This window comes from Parasteatoda tepidariorum, chromosome 5 (genome assembly GCF_982258835.1).
Source record: "Parasteatoda tepidariorum strain Cologne lab strain chromosome 5, Ptep-v5.0, whole genome shotgun sequence".
Classification (NCBI taxonomy): domain Eukaryota; kingdom Metazoa; phylum Arthropoda; class Arachnida; order Araneae; family Theridiidae; genus Parasteatoda; species Parasteatoda tepidariorum.
The window spans coordinates 69,218,845-69,227,626 of NC_141759.1; positions in this window are offsets into that span (position 1 = coordinate 69,218,845).

The following is an 8,782-nucleotide window of genomic DNA, read 5'->3' on the forward strand; positions in this document are numbered from 1 at the left end:
GGTATCCGGTAGTTTTTACAATAAAATTTATTAAATTTGAGTGATTCAGGGATTTTACGGTAATTATTACAGTACGAGTATCAAATAAATTTGTTCTGTAACATGTTCCGCTAAAAACTAATTTTTCCATAAAAAGTACCAGCAACCTGAGTGCCGGTATTTTTTACCATAATTTGATCTGGAATTTTATACAGTGCGTTTTTGTACATGCCCATTAGATAATAAAAGGGATTTCTGTTCGCAAACATTGAAAATAATATTACTTGAAAAGAAGTAGCTTACAACTGGACATGTTTTGGAATTCTTTCCTGAATTAATCTTTAAATATTCTACCCAACAAACTCTTCCTTATTATTTCATGCTTTGATGCAGTTATTTCCCCCAAGTATTTCAGAAAATATTCTTTCTACATTCAAAAGTAATGTCTTTACATGCACTTCAAAAGCGTGATGTGAATAAAATAGATTAGAGCAACATCGAAAATTTTGTTCTCCTTTTTCAGTGGCTTACATGTTGTACTGATTTATTTTTCAAAGAAGTATGACTTAGCTGACAAGTTTGTACGTGGTGAAAAGTTTAATGCTCAAAAAATGTTTTGAATCTTGAAATTGCTTTCCTCAAATTCTTATAATATGTTTTTTGGATATCAAATGCTTTAGATTTACGTGAGATAATACGGTTCAGAAATGATAAGAAATGTTAACGTTTAACGAATAAAGTTATACTCATAGAGCATCAACTAAAAATATTTTTCAAATAGGTATCTATCATTTCTAATTGCATAATTAAGTTTTTCTAACACAATATGATTAGCTATTTGTAATTTTTTAAATTAAAAATAATGACTTTTAATAAGTTATCAAAGTTTTTTTAATCTATATTTTATTATAGTTCTTTTTTTAAAATTTTTAAATAGCTTGTGAATTAATTTTTTTTAATATTCTTTACATTGTTTTTTTAAACGTTGATATAAAATACACTTTAGTGATAATGTTTTTGCAATACAGTGTCAGCTAAGATAAAAAAGTTTCAATATTTCAATCAAGAAGTCATGATTTTACATTTTTCAAAACTTAGAACTGTTTTTAATAATTAATCATAATAAAGCAGTAAAATGTGTTGAAAAAAGGAGTTTATAAGAACGAATGTAATAATAAAAAATAGTATGGAATATTTTATTTAAAATGCATAGAATTAATATTAAATGCTCTTTAATCAAACTTAGATAAGATATTATCAGATCTAGATAATCAACTATTTAAAAATAGACAGTCAATTAACAAAACTATATAATCAGTTATTAAAATTAATTTAAGTAATCTATTATCGAGTATTTTCGTTTGCAGTTTCTTCGTTTTCAAATTTTACAATTTCCTTCCATATCAATTTTTTCAATGAAATGTCTCTTAAATATATTTAATTTTTAGAAAATACATTTGGTATATTTTTGGATAAATTAAAAAATATTAAATTTGTGATTTCATTCTTCGTTATTCTTATTCATAGTCAATGAAACAATTAAGGAATTTTCGCAAAATGGACTAAATTGTTGCATGCTTCTTAGAATTTATTAAAATCTAATTGCTTTTCTACTAGAAATTATTGCATCAGTAATACAGAAAATACAACTTGTTCAAAATTGTTCACAAACCTCTGTATTAAATTTTCTTCTGAATTTATCAAATGCACTTAACTTCAATAGAAGTTTTACTACAAAACCTGCATATTTTAATTGAAAGAATCTTTTTTTTATTAGAAATATTTTTCTTAATATATCCTTATATCTTAAATTATAAATCATTCCTTTTTTTATCATTTCATTATTTATTTCGTTGTTATTATTATTTAATGCCCAAATTGAAAAGCTGTAATATGTGGATACAAATTATGGAAATATTAAAGTTTAGAAAAATAATAAAGTATTAAGAACTGCTATAAATGTTTTGAAATTCATTCGTCAATTGAATAAAAATATCTTAGTATTAATATTATAAACAATTATTGATGTTGTTTTTATCCATTAAAATCACTTGTTTTTTCTTCTACCTGGAAATACTTATAAATAGTTTCTACATCATTGACTAGTTAATCTTTTAGATAAAATATTGTATTTTCAGTCACTATTTGGAAAATATTCTGAATGTTATCCATATTTTGATCTTCAGCATCTTTCCGATATTGTGATAAGCTTGTAATGTGATTTTAATTCCCATACGCTTTTTTACTGCATCATGATACAAACATACCCGATATTGACTTAAAGAAAAACAAAACGAAAGAGACTATTTTGTAGGCATGTTTAAAAACATAGAAATGTAAAACGTTTATAATTTTTGAGATACATTTTCCTGATTATTTTTCTTAAAGCTACATTATAGTGGCATAACTAACTGCAGTTTTAAGTTTATAACTATATACTGAGAATAAAAATGGTCAACATTACCAGAATATGGTAAAATTTAACTATGTTTCTGGCTCTATCTTTAAAGCTCGGTAATTTTTACTAAAGGGCTTTCGTTATGATAATGGCAAAATTAAAGAAAAAAATATTGTTTTTAAGTATGTGGTAAAATTTGGTAAATCAAGGGAAAATTTGGTAATATTATTATGATATCTTAGGGTATTACATAAAAACCATTTATTCTGTAAAGTTTACTCGTCAGTTCTGCATTTTTTATTAAATGTGTGGTAATAAGAACTATAATTTTAAAAACTGGAGTTTTTGGTAAATCGTTACCATATGAAAGAAATAATTATTAAATTAATAGTTTAAATACCGTCTATTTTGCTTTATTAACCAGAATTATGATTTTTTTTTATCATAGATGTCCTTACCATTCGGTACTAGTGATTTTACCAGAAATGTTTACTCCAGGTACATGTAGTTAAAATACTGTTAAATTATTTAAATATTTTTATTTTAAGTAATACTTATATGCCCCTGTGTTCAGGGATAATATGCAGGATAATTACATTTATAATAAATATAATTTAAACAATTAAATCACACGAAACTTTTAAAATGTTTCTTTAAATACTTAATATAGTTACTCTTTATATATGCAGATAAAAATAAATAAAAAATGTCTAAAATTTTAAATATAATGGTTTAAATTTCATTTATAAATTCGAAATAATCAGTTTGCACAAACTTAAAACACTAGATTTTAAAGGATATACTATTCAAATTGAAATATACATATTGGATTACTTTCAGGGAGTTACATATTGTTACAATTAATTCTATGTGATAAGTTGACAGTAAAGGTTAGCCATCGCTCACCCAAGCTGTGCAAATATTTGTGGAGACCAAATATTTAACCTTCATTGAAGCATAGTATAATCTCTAAGTCAAACGAAAACGTGTCTATTAGCTTATTTTATTATTTTGTAGGAAAATAGTTATCTTCAGTGATTCAGAGTCAGAATTAATTAAAATTATGCTTTTTTTATTTCTGAAAGGTTTTTTATATTTTTGCCAAAAAGAAAAAGAAATTAGAAATTGGAAAGTACATATTGAATAAAAGGAAACAAGACTTTGGGAATTGAAGATCATTTTGATATTTTTTATTGTTTCAATATGATAATTTTACTATAATATATTAATATTATTTGATAAATACAATCAGTATATTGTATCAAGACTTAATAAAGTTTTGTTCAAAAAAACGAAAAAAAAATTAACAAGTAAGCAAAACACTTGTTTTGTTCACTTGTTAATTAAAACTTATCTGATTAGGAAAAGCAATATTTTTAATTTCCCGATGAAAAAAGGTCGTTCTTTTCGAAACGTGCAGTTGTATTTTATTGTATAGGTTGTCTTATATATTATTCATGTATTTCACATCACTGTCATATTTTTAAATATTATAACTTTTGTCACATTAAAAATCATACATACTTTTTTTTCTTTCACTGCTACTTTTTTTCGGCAAAATTAAATATTTCAATTGGTTATAATACTTAAATTTATTCTTGTACCGATAAAAGTTCGCATGAATTATTTAATTCATAAATTTTTTTTGTTGCAATTGTTGATACTTCAAAATATTTTTCCCATTTACTTTTTTTTTACGACAGAATCATAAAAAAACATTTAAAACAATATTTATTTTATTTTACTGTTATTTATTTCAATACAAAACAATGTTTCAAAAGTGAAGCAATACTTATTTTATTTCAATTACAGTTTAATATTCGTTAAATTCAAAAGAAACCAGTTTTATTTAAAAAAAAACAGCAACCTTGCTTTCAAAAGCACATTTAAAATTTATAATTGTTACACAGTTAATTAAATGTTTCATTCAATATGTTTATCTGTATAACAGATAAAAAATTCATTTATTAATTGTCATTCTCAGATATTTCATATTCATTTATTTATTCTCCAGTGTATTTGAAAACTATGGAGCTTTTGCGAGTTTTCCATTTCTTTTACTTCAACCTTAGTTTTGAAGTATTAAATTTTTGCTTTCTTTGCGCAAATAAAAAACACGATATTAGATTTTCTTTGTGAGTTTGTATTTGTAAAAATATAGAGCTTAGGTATATGTAATACATCCGTTGCATTTCAAAATTCCCAAGTTTAAGCTAAAATGTTTATTTTTACTTTTAAATTTGAGTTAATATGATAAATCCGTTTAAAAAACTGAACATTATAATTTGCTAATTTTTATTCAAAACTATGTATACTCGTCAAAGAAATATTTGTTTTAAATTTCTAATAACTAACATTTACCGATTGAATAAGCCTATTTCTTTTAAAGTAACGTATATTTTAATTAATATGTTTTAATTTTGTGTAGAGAAAATCGAAACATATATAAGCTATCAAATTCCACATTTGACAAATGCTAGCAAAAACTTGTCAAATTTATGCAACATAAAAACATTTTATAACGTCACAAAATTGTCCTTACTTAATATCTTAATTTGCCACCATCTTTGTTTTAAAGCAATTAAATTTTAATCGAAACATTAAGAATTGTGTGTATAAAACGAAAACTGTGTCATGACAGTGCGCAAGATTGAGTAATGAATCTTCAACTTCAGAAACTGTAGGGGGAAAAAATCTGGAAAAATTACCGTATTGTATGGTAATAACATTTCTGGTAAAAAAAAACCATAATTCTGGTTAATAAAATAAATAAATACGGTATTTAAACCATTTATTTGGTAATTTTTGCCATTCATATGGTAGCAGTTTACCGGAAATTCTAGTTTTCAAAATTATAGTTCTTACTACTGCTCAGTTACTAAAGAACATAAGACTAAAAATAAAATGTTACTTATCAAATGGTTTTTATGCCATGCTCTAAGGCATCATGATGAAATTACTGAATTTTGCAACTTTTACCGGATTTTATCCTATATTATAAAACCATATGTTTTGTTAATCTTTCAAAATTCGTTACCAAAGCTGATCGGTAAAAATTACTGAGAGATTATCATAGAGCCAGTTATACGGTAAATTTTACTATAATTTGGTAGTTTGTTCCTTACTTTCTTTTTTCAATGGGGCTTTTCAAAAGTAGAAATGGATGGGAGATACGAATTTTATAAATTGCCATAAAATTGTCTATAAAACACGTTTTCTAATTACGTTATTTGGAACTACGTATTTAATATATTTTGTTGATATTTTATTATTATTGCATCGTAGAATACTTTTTTGAGCTTTATCAAATTTGCTGGAAAGATAACACTGGTGTTTGAATTTCGAAAATTTGGTCTGCCATAGATAATTTACACTGGTTATATTTATAGAAGAAAAAAAATGATAATGAATATCAGATTAATTATGTTATATTCTTAATTTCAAAAACAGTGTTTCATATTAAACAACTTTCTACAAACAATTGAAATGATATATCAATTTCCAAAAATTTGTATGAAATAGTATATAAAATAATAAAATAATGAAAAACATTAAAATAATTAAAAAATGACAAAATAATAAAAATAATAACAAAAAAAAAATACAAAATAATAAAAAATAATAACAAAAAAAAATACAAAATAATAAAATAATAATAAATCCATAAAATAATAAAACTTTAATTGTAACCAGATAAAGCCAAAAGCAAATTATCCTGTGTAAATTTTTTTCTTTACGTACTAATTTTAGAACTAAATACTTGAGGCCAATAAGCAATGTATATATCTAAGAATAGTAAATTTGTATTAAAAAAATCCTAATCAGTTGAATTGCATTGCAAACAGCACAGTTTTCCGCTATAATTTTCTAACATGAACCCAAGAGACTGAAAAATGCACCCATTCTTTGAAATTCTACAATAGCTCTAAAACGGGACGATAGTTCTTTGCTGTCTTTATCAGACATTTTCTTGTTGATTTAAATGGACAGTTGGCTTTCGAATTTTTTTCTTCTTTTTTGTTGAATTGAAAGCTATCGTCGATTTAGTAAATTGAAACAATTTTTCTTTTACAGGTCGAACTTTATGTGTCTTTGGGGAAAAGACCCTGTTTGTTGTTGAAATTTCAAATGAAAATACGTAAAGAAACTTTCTTTTATTTCCTGGGTATACTACTTCTGTTTAGAAAAACAACCTTCCTCTATATCTCAAGCGTTAACAAAACCTTTTATTGTCCTTTTTTTCCATGTGTACGGTTAGTAATTGTCTGTTTAAAGATATACATTTATTTTAATCGAATTTTATAGATACGTACGTGTAGAGATAACTGTCAAGGGATGGTGGTTATGGATATTATGTCTCGAAAAAGAAGCAAGAGCGAAATGTTCTTACAACCAATTTTCCTAATTTTTTCTCGTACTTTTCTAATGTTTTCCTGTAGTAGATATGCACGTGTAGATTATAACTGCAAAAACTATGGTGGTCATGGATATTATATTTCGAAAAAGAAGAAGCGAAAGTGAAATAAAGTTTTTACTACCAATTTTTCTAATTTTTCCTGTTGTTTTTCTAATCTTTTCTGGTAGACATTTAGAAAAAGAAGAAGCTAAAGTGAAAGAAAGTTTTTACTACCAATTTTTCCAATTTTTATAGTAGTTTTCTAATCTTTTCTGGTAATAGATGTAGACACGTAGATTAAAACTGTATAAAAATGGTGATCTTGGATATTACATCTCGAAAAAGAAGCAAGAGAAAGCTTTTACTACCAATTTTTCTAATTTTTCCGGTAGTTTTCTAATTTTTTTTATAGTAGAAGATGTAGACATGTAGATTACAACTGCAAAAAGGGTAGTCATGGATATTACACCTCGAGAAAAAAAAGAAGTTAAAGCAAATTGTTTTACTACCAAATTTTCTGATTTTTTTCTATAGTTTAATCTTTTGTATGAATAGCTTTTACTTCTTTAAAATGTTTTATCACGAAAGATCAAGAGTTTATACCTTTATTTTGTGAATATTTTCAAGAAGATGAATATTTTTTAACATCATCGTTAACAACCAATCTATGTAATTGATGTGGTAATCTTATTAGTCGATTTCAAAATCCTGAACAGTAAAAATTGTAAACTCAAAATTCACGAAATTTTCTTCGTTACTGACAACACCTTTTCCTGTGAAATACTAATATTAAAACTGGGATACAATCATTTTCTTCTATTTGAGGTTACAAATTTGTAATGAGAAGTAAGCTTAGCGTTATTGAATGGAAAATATTACATAAAAGAATAAGAGGGAATGAGTGGAGAGAATTAAATCCGGAATGTTTGCTTTATACGTGAACGCACTCACCAATGAACCATGGCGTCGTATAGTGAAACTGGTTTTAAACCAGATAAAAAATTTGTTGCATATTTCCGAAAATGAACTGAAAAGATACATGAGAGAATACGAAGTTTCGTAAAGTATTCAAACCTTCACCTTCGTTAAAAATCATGTGAATTCGTGCCGCAATGACTTTAATAATAGACAGCAAGATAAAGCTCACGTATTTTTCAATTATCAAAAAACAGATCTTTGTTTTTGAGTGTTTCGGATTTTGAATCTAACTCAGGAACTACCATATCAAAATTAGAGGAACTACACTGTAAAAAATGCTGGATCAAATTACGGTAAAAAGTAACGTCAGTCAGGGTGCTGGTACTTTTTATCGTGAAATTCATTTTTACCGGAACATGTTACGGGACAAAAAAAAATGTAATGCGCCGTAATGTCAGTAAAAATTATATAAAAGGGGACACCGGTGTCCCATCTGAGACAAAGGGCTAAATTTGATTTAAGTCACATGGTTATGTAGTATCATTTCATTTCTTCTCGAGTTGCAATTACCCAATTGTTGTAAGTCAATTAAATATAAACAAGCTTAGATTAGTATAAAGCATGGATATTAATAGGTTCAAATAAATATCCAATTGCTGATTTTAAAGATTGTTTTGATAGGCTATCTTTTTGGTCATTTTGATGAGCTATTTTTTTGCTTTTGCTTGGTATTTAAATTTTTGCTGCATTTTTAATCGGATTAATACGGTATGCGTAGATGCGTTGGACAAATAAATTGATTGTTAAGCTAATTAAATTGGCATAAATTAAAAATATATTGTCTTGGGATCAGCTGATATGTTTAAATAAAAATATAGATTAAATATAAATTTAGTAGGGAAATACATTGAAAGGTATCTAAAGAAAATTTTATTCTATTGGTTTTGTCCTTAGCGATTCGAACATAAACAAGATTTACTGTTTCAATTAGTGTTTCGTTGCAGTTTATGGGCAAAAATATTTAGAACTTTATTCTTTTGGAGTACAAGAAAAAAAGCTTCAAAAAGAGTGGACATTTTATTTGATTACCT